This window comes from Lithobates pipiens, unplaced genomic scaffold (assembly GCF_037356315.1).
Source record: "Lithobates pipiens isolate NorthernLeopardFrog02 unplaced genomic scaffold, aLitPip1_a1.2 Scaffold_10, whole genome shotgun sequence".
Lineage (NCBI taxonomy): Eukaryota > Metazoa > Chordata > Amphibia > Anura > Ranidae > Lithobates > Lithobates pipiens.
In genome coordinates this window covers 184,784,519-184,799,327 of record NW_027507686.1, presented here as the reverse complement: position 1 = coordinate 184,799,327, position 14,809 = coordinate 184,784,519, and positions in this window count along the sequence as shown.

Genomic DNA, 14,809 nt, shown 5'->3' with positions numbered 1-14,809 from the left:
TTAACTCCAGAGATTAAAAAAAATATATATATATATACACACACAGTATCTCACAAAAGTGAGTACACCCCTCACATTTTTGTAAATATTTTATATCTTTTCATGTTACAACACTGAAGAAATTACACTTTGCTGCAATGTGAAGTAGTGAGTGTACAACTTGTATAACAGTGTAAATTTGCTGTCCCTTCAAAATAACTCAACACACAGCCATTAATGTCTAAACCGCTGACAACAAAAGTGAGTACACCCCTAAGTGAAATGGGAGTGAGATATCAAAATTTGGCCCAATTAGCCATTTTCCCAACCCCGGTGTCATGTGACTCCTTATGCCGCGTACACACGACAGGACTTAAGTCCGGCAGACTTTCAACTGAGTTCTGACGGAGTTCTGACAGAGTTCTGACAGACTTTCCGAATGAACGGACTTGGCCACACACAATCACACCAAAGTCCGACGGATTCGAACGTGATGACGTATGACTGGACTAGAATAAGGAAGTTCATAGCCAGTAGCCAATAGCTGCCCTAGCGTCGGTTTTAGTCCGTCAGACTAGCACACACACACGAGCGGATTTCTGGGTCCGGCAGAGTTCTGTCGGAAAAATTTGAAACATGTTCCATTTCTAAAGTCTGTCAGACTTTTGCAAATCAAAAGTCCGCTGCAGCCCACACACGTTCGAATAGTCTGCTGGAATCATTCCATCAGACTTTTGATGTTGAAAAGTCTGGTCGTGTGTACGGGGCATTAGTGTTACAAGGTCTCAGGTGTGAATGGGGAGCAGGTGTGTTAAATTTGGTGTCATCGCTCTCATGCTCCCATACTGGTCACTGGAAGTTCACCATGGCACCTTATGGCAAAGAACTCTGAGGATCTGAAAATAAGATTTGTTGCTCGACATAAAGATGGCCTAGGCTATAAGTAGATTGCCAAGACCCTGAAACTGACCTGCAGTACGGTGGCCAAGACCATACAGCGGTTTAATAGGGCAGGTTCCACTCAGAACAGGCCTTGCCATGGTCGACCAGAGAAATTGAGCGTCATATCCAGAGTTTTTTTTTTTCGGAAAGAGTGCTGCCAGCATTGCTGCAGAGGCTGAAGGGGTGGGGGGTCAGCCTGTCAGTGCTCAGACCATACACCGCACACTGCATCAAATTGCTGTCATACCAGAAAGAAGCCTCTTCTAAAGATGCACGAGAAATCCCACAAACAGTTTGCTGAAGACAAGCAGACTAACGACATGGATTACTGGAACCATGTCCTATGGTCTGATGAGACCAAGATTATTTGGTTCAGATAGTGTCAAGCGTGTGTGGCGGCAACCAGGGGAGGAGTACAAAGACAAGTGTGTTTTGCCTACAGTCAAGCATGGTGGTGGGAGTGTCATGGTCTGGGGCTGCATGAATGCTGCCGGCACTGGGGAGCTACAGTTCATTGAGGGAACCATGAATGCCAACATGTACTGTGACATACTGAAGCAGAGCATGATCCCCTCCCTTTGGAGACTGGACCGCAGAGCAGCATTCCAACGTAATAACAACCTCAAACACACCTTCCAAACGACCACTGCCTTCCTAAAAAAGGTGATGGACTGGCCAAGCATGTCTCCAGACCTAAACCCTATTGAGCATCTGTGGGGCATCCTCAAATGGAAGGTGAAAAATCTCAAGGTCTCTAACATCCACCAGCTCTGTAATGTCATCATGGAGTGGAAGAGGACTTCAGTGGCAACCTGTGAAGCTCTGGTGAACTCCATGCCCAAGAGGGTTAAGGCTGTGCTGGGAAATAATGGTGGCCACACAAAATATTGATACTTTGCGCCCAATTTGGAAATTTTCACTTAGGGGTGTGCTCACTTTTGTTGCCAGTGGTTTAGACATCAATGGCTGTGTGTTGAGTTATTTTGAGGGGACAGCAAATTTACACTGTTATACAAGCTGTACACTCACTCATTACATTGTAGCAAAGTGTAATTTCTTCAGTGTTGTCACATGAAAAGATAGAATAAAATATTTACAAAAATGTGAGGGGTGTACTCACTTTTGTGAGCTACTGTATATAAATATAACTATAATTTTTGGCCACATCTTGAGTATGCCACCCAGTTCTGGTCACTGGTCCTCAGGAAGGACTAGAACGGGGAAGATTTCAGAAAAGGGCAACAAAGTCAATAAAAGGGCTGGAGGATCTCATTTACGGGGAGCAACTACAAGTATTAAACGTATTCTCCCTGGAGAAGAGACACTTAAAAGGTGATAAGATATTTTTATATCACTATCATAACAATGATTCTAGCATTGGGAGGAAACTATTCAGTCTCCGGTCACTCATGAAGACGTGGCTACTCAGTGAAGTTGGATGAGAAAAGGGTCAACCTTAAACTGCGTAAGAGTATTTTTTACTGTTAGAGCAGTTAAGGATGTGAAAGTCCCTTCCACAATCAGTGGTTATAGTGGGAAATGTAGCCAATTTAAAATAAATCCTTAGATGGACATCTTATTGAACAAGGACATAATACTTAAACACACACCCACACAAGTTGAAATGGATAGACTAATGTCTTTATTCAACCTTAACAACTATGTAAGTGAAAATGAAACTGCAGCAGAGAAAGATCTGGTTCCCTTCCCTGCTGGACAGGACTGTGCTGTGAGGCAGCGCATTATAAATATCAGGACTGAATGGAAAGAAATAAAAATCTGGGAGTTAAGATTGTTCCTATATTTGCATTTCATCTGTGTATTTAGCTGCTTGCCTGGAGTTCAACTCTAATGTCCAACTTTTGCTCTGAACCAAGAGTGGGTGGTGTGCCTGGACCCTATCCACTGTACGGCTCTCTGCAAGCTTATTGCAATGTATTATTTATTTATTTCAGGTACTTATATAGTGCCATCTATTTACACAGCGCTTTACATATATTATACATTCACATCAGTCCCTAACCTCAAGGTGCTTACAATTTAAGTTCCCTAACTCACATTCATACATACGTACATTAGAGCTAATTTAGACAGGATCCAATTAACCTACCAGCATGTCTTTGGAGTGTAGGAGGAAACCGGAGTACCCAGGGGAAACCCACACGGGCACATGGAGAACATGCAAACGTGGTGCAGGTAATGCTGTGGTTGGGATTCGAACCAGTGACCCTAGTGCTGTATTAGACTTTAAAGTGAGTAGGTCAAAAAGAGGAAATTCTTGAGTGTTGGATTTCCTTGGCCTAAGTTGTTTTTTTATTGGTTCTCGCCGCCAACCCCTACATCACTACACAATGCAGTAAATTGCTTAAAAGCCAATTGGTTGTGACCATGTCGTCTTGGACCGTAAAGAAGATACACTGCCCTTAGAAACACATATATATATATATATATATACATATATATAACTTTGCCTACCCCTGTCATTTTTGAAGTTAGTGCAGCTGTACAACTAGAGATGATGAATGTAGGTATTGTGTATTGGCGTTGCACAAGGCAGTGTATAATTATGGTTCACGCCCTCTGACTTTATTTATACAGGCATTTATATTGCAGGCAGTGTGCACTGTATAGAATGATGACACCCCAAGAGGACCAAGGGGCATATTTATTGCAAGGACGCTGCAGCTGCTACCAATGGTGTTGTATAAGGCTGGACATCATACAGACTGAATGTGCATCAGCTCTTGTGTCAAAGACAGAAGGTTTCCAGGTCTGCAGCAGAGAGAGGGAGTGGGAACGTTCAAATGGCAGGAGTTGGACTTCAAATCCTCTAGTGTATTATTCTCCCATTACAGTGTAAACCCGATTTATTTTATTTTTTTAAACTAAGGCTTACAACTTGTACAGTGTAGGATTTCACGTCATCTATGCCCAGTCTTGCCATGAAGAGTTAATCCAGCTCTGAGCAGTCCTCATCTTTTTTGAGTAAGATAAAAAACACAGACAAAGAAATTGGAGTCCGTCATCCCCCCCCCCCCCCCTTCGCTGTGAGTGACAGGGGATTTACATATCTCATGCACCAGCCTGAGAGAAACATTCTGTGTACTTCAGATCCCCTCCTTTCTTTTCCAACTTTCCCAGGATTGGCTGCTTGGGCACGCTGAAGTCATGTGACTTTTCCGGGTTCTGACTGGATGTTAGCGCTCATAGCAGAAGTTCAGTGTAACGCCACGTACACACGACCGGACTTTCTGGAAGACTAGGTCCAATGGACTTTCGACGGAGTTCTGACAGACTTTCCGAACTAACAGATTTGGCCACACACGAATGGACTAAGTCAGTTCAAAAGTCCGTTTGTTTTGAACGTGATGACGTAGGACGGGACTAAAAAAGGAAGTTCAATAACCAGTAGCCAATAGCTTCCCTTGCTTCGTATTTGGTTTGTCGGACCAGCATACAGACTAACGGTTTTCCCGATAGGAATTGAGTCCGTCGGACAGATTTAAACATGTTCTATTTCTAGGTCTGTCAGATTTTTTTTAAACAATGAACGATCGGATTAGCCCACACACGATCGGATTGTCTGACGGACTGATTCCATTGGAAAGTCCAGTCATGTGTACACGACATAAGAAATACATTGGAGATAATGCATGTTGACAAGGGGAGTGTGGAGGCAGGCAAGGAGTCTACTGCCATCAAGACTCCACCGACCCGAGCTCCAGACAACAGATCCACCCACAGAATCTGCAGTTTCATTGCAGACAGAGGGGAGACATTTGATAGGTTAGGATACATACAGGAGGCATGTCTATCCTTATAGATAACCACTATGGCAGAAGTTTAGAAAGGATGAGAGTGGGGTTACATCCACTTTAAAGCAAACCACAAAGTGTAATCTGCCAATGAAATATTTTTTGAAGCAAGAACAAATGGCCTGCTGTCTCTGCTGTAGCTAAGGGTAGATCCTTTATGAAGCAAAGGCACTGATTGGCTGTTCAGACAGAGAAATAAAAATATTTTTGTTTAACCACTAGATGGCGTTCACTACAAGACTGTCAACCAAAATCACTATGGTAAGAACAAGCCTCAATAACAATATAGGATAACTGAATTTTTTATTAATTTCTTCACCATTTTTCTCCTCCTTGAAAAAAAACTTTTGAATATAAGTACTTATCTGAAGGATTGCCTTTTCCAGGTTACAATTTCTGCCACTGTGCAGTACACCAAAATTTATTCTTTGTTGATTCTTCATTAAAGTAGCATATGTTGCCAAACGGCAATCCCAAATCATTGGTAATCAGTAATGAATTAAAGCAAAAATATTAAAATGAAACTATTTTTAAAGTTACCCCAACAAGAATGAAATAAAATTGCTAAGTGCAAAAAGCAAATGACCAGCAACCTTACTAGACAAGTCCAGCAAGAGGTTTTATGCTTTGATTGCACTGCATGGATCCAGAAGATTGTATTTACATTAAGTATTCTGCCTGCAGGTGACGCACTCGGAAAACAATAGGCAGCCAACCGGTGCAGAAGCCCTAGCACTCTGGTCCCTGAACATATTCATTCAGCTCAGTATACTCTTTTAGACCTGGTATTTGTACACTGCTTGCCAGGATTCGTAACTGACTGCCAATTGCCTGTAAATTGCAGGGAAGGCCAAAAATGCAACTGGTGCTCCAAAGAGGGGTCATTGAGCAACTGCAAGACCCCTAAGCTCCAATGAAAGAATGCGCGAAAATTGTGTAAATTATGGGTAAACATTGATAAATAGAAAGCCATTTTACATGGCTGGGTTTACTGATAACATGCATTAAATGATTGAAATGCTTTAAAAGGGGCCAAAATGGTGCAGAGGTCAGGAATGATGAGCCACTGCCAGCGTGAAAAACATCCAAGCTTCCAAGAACCTGTACTTGTATTGTACCATAATTACAGAGGTACTCATTTATTGTACTTCAGCTATCATAGCCTCAGCAGCATGGAAAGGAATACCACCTCATGGAGGTGTCACAGATCAAACAGTTGGTAGGCATCTAGTGTTGACCATACATTTCATCCAGGCACACCATGACTATTTATGACAGCCAAAAGTGTCCACCAACCCTCCTGGTCTAACAAAGCACATCTTGTAGATAGGGTTGCCACCTCATCCCTTTAAAACCGAACACGTATTAATTACACAGGTTCTGTGGCTGATTAAGGTAGTAATTAGACTCACTTGGTGCCTTATCAGAATTAACTTAGCCTCAGAACCTGTGTAATTCATATGTGTTCGGGTTTAAAGGGATGGAGGTGGCAACCCTACTTGTAGAGGGTGTTAAAAGAAGAAGCACTACACCACAAGGTTTACAACATTGGGCAGACAAGTTGTGTTTCTTTTTAGGGCAATGGGCATACAGCAGTTTGGTTCCATTGCCACTTGCAAGTCTTGTCTGACCAAAGTTGTTAGGGATCAGCCACCTCTTGGCCTCAACCAGGGGACTTCCCAAAAGCTCTGGCCCAGTGTGATTCTTAACCCCCAGGTATACAAGTTACAGCACAGTGTGGCAGCATTTTGCCTGGGACATTATGCATGCTCTGGGGTGCTTGCAGGTATCCTGATGAAGAGGAGTATTTAGCCAATGAAAAGGGGCAAGTGACCATGCAGCCAGTGCGCAGTTAATAATATGTAGTGTCCCTGCCCATTGTTTGACCACATGTGGTGGTCATATGTACCGTGTCATGGACAGTGCAGTCTAAAGAAAAAGATACTCAATGTGAAGATAAAAGGCAGGGTTGGCTTTTGAGGAAAATAAGTGCATCTGGGTAGATGGGACTGTTGGGTAGCACAAACCATAAACTGGTGGATGTGGATTTTATCAGCTGATGCTAATGCTAGACAGGTGGGTGGTTTGGAGACATTTTGCTCCATTACATCCCCCCCCCCCCTATTCTGACTCCATGAGTGTACTTTGCTAGATGTGAACACGAGAGGTCTTTTTAGCCCCTTATTACACTTACTTAAGTGTCACTGGATGCAGTTAATGTGGTGGCATGCACACTATGGGATAATTGCAAAAAAAAAGAAATAGAGGACTTTTGCTGCTAACTTTTGGTTAGGTGCTGCTACCATGACCATTGTGGTGCAAATTCAGTTTCTAAAGCCTTCAGATTGTTTACCTGAACCACATAAAGACCAACCACCCTCAATGTACAGCAGTAGGGCAGCCCATGCAGGCAAAGTGAAGTACTGGTATGTCAGTGCCTGCTTCTGGGTTTAGGGCGCATGCATATGCGATTCACCCCACTAACACCAGCTGTTAATGTGCACAGCGGAAATCTGTCAACTAGTCAATAATTCATGTTCGGGACCTGCTGATTGGTTGTGTCCAGTCATAGCCCAGAGTCTTGTGTTGACAATCAACACAGGGCTCTGTACAGAAGGAACAATCCCTCTGTTTCTTATCACTGCAAAGCAGGAATAAGAAACAAGAAGATCTGTTACTAAAAGCAGCACATAATACACACATTACACATAGTTAGGCACCCATTTAACCCCTTGATCGCCACAGATGTTAACCCCTTCCCAACCAGTGTCATTAGTACAGAGACAGTGTATAGTATTATCACTGTATTAGCCCTCGTACACACGGTCGGACATTCCGACGGAAAATGTCCGATCGGACTGTGTTGTTGGATAATCCGACCGTGTGTGGGCTCCATCTGACTTTTTACGTCGGAATGTCCGACCAACAAAGTTTGAGAGCTGGATATAACATTTTACGACAACATGATCCGATCGGACTTCGTCCCATCGTTTGTAGAGAATTACGATCGGACAAAGTGGCACGCATGCTCAGATCAAATTACGAGACCAAAGCTATTGGCTACTAGTCTGAACGTAGTCCCGTCGTAACGAACGAATGTCATCATGTTACGAACAATTGGATTTTCCGACAACTTTGTCCGACCGTGTGTATGCAACACCAGTTTCGGACAAAATCCGTCGGAAAAATCAGACGGATTTTGTGGTCGGAATTTCCGACTGTGTGTACAAGGGCTAAGTGTCATTGGTGATGTCAGTGGCAGTTAGTCAGTTTTCTCCCAGTGGTCAGATTGACCACTGCACTATAGCAGTCCCATTATAAGTCGCTGATTTCCGCCATTAGTAGCATAAAAAAAAAATTCCAGTAAATATATCATAGTTTGTAGACACTATAACTTTCGCGGAAACAATATACACTTGTTGGGATTTTTTTTTTTGTTTGTTTTTTTTTTTTGTTTTTTACCAAAGACATGTAGCAGGATAATACATTTTGGCCAACATTTATAAAGACATTTTTTTTTTATTAATGTTTTATAGCAGAGAGTAAAAAAAATATATATATTTTTTAAATATTTGGTATTTTTTCATTCATATTGCAAAAAATATCCCCCCCCCCCCCAAAAAAAAAAAAAAAAACAGTGGTGATCACATACCACCAAAAGAAAGCTTTATTTGTGTGAAAAAATAATATACATTTTGTTTGGATACAGCATTTCATGAATGTGCAATTACCAGTTAGACCCCTTTCACACTGGGGCATTTTTCAGGCATTTTTCAGGCGCTTTAGCGTTAAAAAAGCACATGTAAAGCGCTTGAAAGAAGCCTCATCTGCAATCCCAACATGAAAACCCAAGTGCTTTAAGAGCCCTTTCACACTGCCAGGGCCTGAAAAACGCTGGTAAAGTGCTGCTTAACCACTTAAGCCCCGGAACCAATTGTCAGCCTAAGGCCGCGTACACACGGGCGGATTGTCTGCCCAACTTAGTCCGCTGAACCGTGTTTCAGCGGACAATCCGCTCGTGTGTGGGCTTCAGCGGACAGTCTGACGGACTTAGTCTTTCGGAATTTCCGTAATTTTGTCCGTCCAAACTTGGTTTTGTCCGTCCAAACTTGGTTTCAGCGGACAGTCCGCTCGTGTGTAGGCAAGTTGGACGGACTAAGTATGATGCATGCTCAGAAAGGATTTACACGGCCGAAGGTTGCATTGCAGTGTATTGGACGTCGTTTTTCTAGTCCCGTCGTACGTGCTGTACACGTCATCGCGCAAGTTTTCAGCGGACTGTCTGTTCATCGTGTGTGGTCAAGTCCGTTCATTCAAAAGTTGAACGGACTGTCTGTCGGATTGTCTGACGAACTTAGTTGGGCAGACAATCCGCCCGTGTGTACGCGGCCTAAGGACCAGAGGTCTTTTTATAATTTCGTACTGCACTGCTTTAACTGGTAATTGCGCGGTCATGCAATATTGTACCCAAACCAAATTTGCGTCCTTTTCTTCCCACAAATAGAGCTTTCTTTTGATGGTATTTGATTGCCTCTGCAATTTTTATTTTTTACTATATGAAAGGAAAAAGACTGAAAATTTTGAAAAAAAAAGATATTTTCTACTTTTTGTTATAAGAAAAATCGAATAAACTAAATTTTAGTCATACATTTAGGCCAAAATGTATTCATATTCAGCCACATGTCTTTAGTAAAAAAATGGCAATAAGCGTATATTTATTGGTTTGCGCAAAAGTTATAGAGTCTACAAACTAGAGTACATTTTCTGGAATTTACATAGCTTTTAATTTATGACTGCCTATCTCATTTCTTGAGGTGCTAAAATGGCAGGGCAGTACAAAGCCCCCCCCCAAATGACCCCATTTTGGAAAGTAGACACCCCAAGAAAATTGCTGAGGGGCATGTTGAGCCCAAGTGATTGAATAATGACGCAAAAAAAAAAAATTGTTTACAAAAAGTTGTCATTAAATGATATATTGCTCATACATGCCATAGTTATATGTGGAATTGCACCCCAAAATATATTCTGCTGCTTCTCCTGAGTACGGGAATACCACATATGTGGGACTTTTTGGGAGTCTAGCCGCGTACGGCACCCTGAAAACCAATCACTGCCTTCGGGATTTCTAATGCCGCGTACACACGACCGGACTTTTCAACATCAAAGGTCCGACGGAACAATTCCGGCAGACCATTCGATCGTGTGTGGGCTGCAGCGGACTTTTGATTTGCAAAAATCCGACAGACTTTAGAAATGGAACATGTTTCAAATTTTTCCGCCGGAACTCCGCCGGACCCAGTTCCTACCGAGAAATCCGCTCGTCTGTATGCTAGTCCGATGGAGGGCAGCTATTGGCTACTGGCTATGAACTTCCTTATTCTATTCCGGTCGTACGTCATCACGTTTGAATCCGTCGGACTTTGGTGTGATTGTGTGTGGCCAAGTCCGTTCATTCGGAAAGTCCGTCAGAACTCTGTCAGAACTCCGTCGAAAGTCTGTCGGACCTAGTCCCTCAAAAAGTCCGGTCGTGTGTACGCGGCATAAGGGTGCAAATTTTTGATTTCACTCCTCACTACCTATCACAGTTTCGAAGGCCATAAAATGCCAAAATAGCACAAAACCCCCCCAAATGACCCCATTTTGGAAAGTAGACACCCCAAGCTATTTACTGAGAGGCATGTTGAGTCCATGAAATATTTTATATTTTGCCACAAGTTGCATGAATATTACAAACTTTTTTTTTTTTTGCACAAAGTTGTCACTAAATGATATATTGCTCACACATGCTATGGGCATAAGTGAAATTACACCCCAAAATAAATTCTGCTGCTTCTCCTGAGTACGGGGATACCACATGTGGGGGACTTTTTGGGAGCCTAGCCGCGTACGGGATCCCGAAAACCAAGCACCGCCTTCGGGATTTAAATATAAAACGCTACCAAAAAAAACTGTTAGCGATCGCAGGGATCAGGCCTGACTCTGCGAACGCTGCAGTTATGTGTTTAGTGTTTTGTAAGTGACAGTGATCGATCGATACTGTACTTGGGTGGGCTGGGCGGAGGGGCAAAACGCAGGTGTTAGCAGGTATCTGGGCTGATCCCGCTAACAATGCGTTTTTTTGGAACCCTAAAATGCTGGGGACGCTAGTATAGATCTGATCAGAACAGATATTGGTCTATTCAGATACTATACCACTACGGGAGGTGTATGCTTTGCGCGTGGGTGTTAGCGGTACTGGCACTAACCTAGCGCTGCCTGGGGTGACGCAGACCCTGACCCTAAAACCTAATTGATATCACCCGCCGGGTGATCCAGGGGTTAAACCTTTATTGGGTAATAAATGGTGGGTGCCCTGATGCTATAAAAAGAAAACTAACTAACCAGAGTCACCCGTAACACTTATACAGTGATCACTGGTGAAAGGGTTAACTAGGGGTAATTAGGGGGTTAAAATCTTTATTAGGTAGTATATGGGGGTTCCGACGCTATATAAAAACCTTACGGGGAACCTAAATAACTAACTGGCTATCCAGCATCACCAGTGACACTTATACGGAGATCGCTGGTGAAAGGGTTAACTCTAGGGGTAATCAGGGGGTAACAATTTTTATTAAGTAGTATATGGGGGTACCTAACGCTATAAAAACCTGGCGGTGGGGCGATCGGGGGGGGGGGGGTGATCGGGGGGGGTGATTTGTGTGCCTATGTGTACCTACATGTCAGTGTAGTGTTGGTGCACTTACTATGTGTTCTCCTCGCAGTCTGGTCAAAAAGACCGCCCCGAGGAGAATGACATCACTTCCTCCCTGCCTGTGTTTACACTACACAGGCAGGGGAAGCTTCTCATTCGCCAGGAGCGATCGAGAGGGGATGGCCAGAAACCAACGGCCATCCCCTGATCCCGGATCGCTCCTGAAGCGAAACGGACTGTCGCAGCCAGCAGGAGGGGGTCCAATCGGACCCCCCACCCGCTGGAAGGCAAGCACGTGCGTGTACGTGCTTGTGCCTGTCGGGGCCATTGTGCCGACGTACATTGACATGCGGCGGTCCTTAAGTCGTTAAACTAGCAGCGTTTTTCGAGCGCTATTGGGGGGCAATTTTAACCCCTGCTAATGGCCAAATAAAGGGTTAAAAGCGCCCACAAAGCCCCGCTGCCAAAAGCGTTTTGCAGGCGCTTGTCATTGATTTCAGTGGGAAGGGGCGCTTTAGGAGCGGTGTATTCACCACTTCAAAAGCGCTGCAAAGAAGCTTTTGTTGATGCCCTGCCCTGCCTGAAAAATGCCTGAAAAACGCCCCTAAGGGGTCTTAAAGTAGCGTGGTGCTACGCCAGACGATGATACGTCGGTGCCTCTGGAGGTAGCCGTTGTTGGCTCCTATGAGGCATTGTCTCATTTGGTATTCTAGGGAACTAGGGTCCCATATCCTCTCACTGTATCTATGTGTAATTTGGTCTTGGGATGTGACTAGGCGGGCAGAACATGGAGGTGATATTATAGTTCCCCTTATGTGCCCTTATGGAAAAACCCTCAGTTACATCACTTTTATGCTTATCCAAAGCTTATTATTTGGACTAAATTTGGGGTCAAAAGAGTAGGATCTGTGGTGTGGAATTGGACACTGCTTGCATTTGATGATCTAAAAGCCCAATTTGGACTGCCTAATGCTGCGTACACTCGACCAGACTTTTTGAGGGACTAGGTCCGACAGACTTTCGACGGAGTTCTGACAGAGTTCTGACAGAGTTCTGACGAACTTTCCGAATGAACGGACTTGGCCACACACAATCACACCAAAGTCCGACGGATTCGAACGTGATGACGTACGACTGGACTAGAATAAGGAAGTTCATAGTCAGTAGCCAATAGTTGCCCTAGCGTCGGTTTTTGTCCGTCGGACTAGCATACACACGAGCGGATTTCTTGGTAGGGACTGGGTCCGGCGGGGGTTCCGGCGGAAAAATTTGAAACGTTCCATTTCTAAAGTCTGTCGGATTTTTGCAAATCAAAAGTCCGCTGCAGCCCACACACAATCGAATGGTCTGCCGGAATTGTTCCGTCGGACCTTTGATGTTGAAAAGTCCGGTCGAGTGTACGCGGCATAACTCTCACCTCTTCCGCTACCTATAGCTCAGATACGTCTTCCAGACTCAGTTTGGCCAGTGCTTGTGGGTGACTTAGAGGCCTCTCTAAGTAATAACGCTCTTAAAAAGGAGCTATCCTCCATATGTAAACAATTATTTATTGACACAGCTAGGTCTACCCTGTCATACCGCTTGGTTAGTTAATTTTCCTAGTATGGATGGAGATGACTAGGTTGATCTTTGGGACTCCTCTTTCACTAAACTGGTGTCTGCTAGAGACCACCTTATTCAATATAAATTTTTGCACAGATACCCATGCAGATTTTATTCATATATTCTGAGATTGTACAGAGATGCAACAAGTTTGGTACCGTGTATAAATTCTGTCACCACGTTAAACATAACTCCTTCTGTGGAGCCCAGTCTCGATCCAGTGCTATGCAGGAGAGCATCGGCTCACTCTCCACTATCTCCCTTCTCATAGGGCAGATTGACAGCAGCCAGAACCAAAAGCTCCTGAGCCCATACGAGTACCCCCCTTAACAAGCTTGCTAGAGGGGTGCTCAGAAGAGGAGAGGAGGCAGGAGACCCCAGAACAGAAGGATTGGGGCTGCTCTTTGGAAAACCTTTGCAAAGAGCAGGTAAGTATAAATGTTTCTTATTTAAAAAAAATAAGTAAAGTTTTAAAATCACTTTAAGGTAAATAACAATGCAGTTTGTGTTCCCCTAAGACCACAGCTAGCATTTAAACTCCATAGTGCGGGGGGAACCCCACTGCAAGGGTAACTTTTGGATTTTACTCAGAGTTCAGCCTTAATGGCAATAGGGTGGTGAATATGCAATGTTTTGGTGCATACTAGTTAACTGCATAGCTATACGGTGACATGCTGCAAACAAATTGCAGCCTTGCTTGTGTCAGCAACAAGTGTTTGCTCTACAATTCAAAATGAAAACAATAAAAAATATAAACCCTGAAACAATAAACTCCCCAAATAACCTGTGTTTAAAACCTAGCAGAAAATAAAAGAATATTAATAAATGTAACTGTGGCGGCCATAACCCGTTGCAGGGCGACCTTGACTTATTGGGCTTACCAGTTACCTTCTCTTGGCCTGCTCTTCCATGTCTAGGGGTTCCCAAGGTTGATACCAAACGACTTGAACACTGATACGAATAAAGTCCTTTCAAAAGGTTTTATTTTGCAGTAGTAACATCCAATAACGCAGTCTCTCATGAGAACAGAGGGCACAGGTGAATAACTCAGGCACCTTGAACTGCAGGTCTAATAAAGTCTCTAATTCCACCCAGAGAGTAGCCACTCGCAGCTGGGTACTTCAAGGCTGAACAGATCTCTAGCCAGAGATCATGGCAGTCAGCATGTTGACTCAAAACTTGAAACAATCCTATGAACGTGTACAAGTTGTAACTAAAGGTGAACGGGAACCTTTTTCCTCAGTACCTGGAACGTTCTCTGTCTCCTGAATGGTACTGGAAAAGTGTGGATTCGTCAATGTCCTTCCCAACTCAGTAATCAGCCATTTCTTTGGATGCCACTTGCTGGCCCTCCTCTGAAGAGTCCTCCCCCAGTCACTTCCGCGAGCTGTGACGCCTCTCCAAGCTGAGAGCATACCCTGAATCCTCCCTCAGTTACTGCGCCTCGGACCAGCCGGTTCTACTATCACTAAAGCCTGAAGATCTTGGCGTGCATTTTCTGGTGGACTACCTGTCTAACTACCCCAGAGTCTTTGTGGATTGTAGAAACACTGAAAAAATTGAAGACACAAAGAAACTCTCCTCTTCTTTCTGCAAAACTTCTCAAAGACTTGACTCTAGGAACAGTTCACCAATAGAACCTTGGGTCAGGTAGAGTCAGATCTTTCCCTTGAGCATCAACTGTAGTGATGAAGAACTCTCTTTGTCCGGTCGGCATATTAAAACTTTGTCACGGTAGATGTGCCGACCACAGCTCCAATGTAGGAACAGTCCTATAATC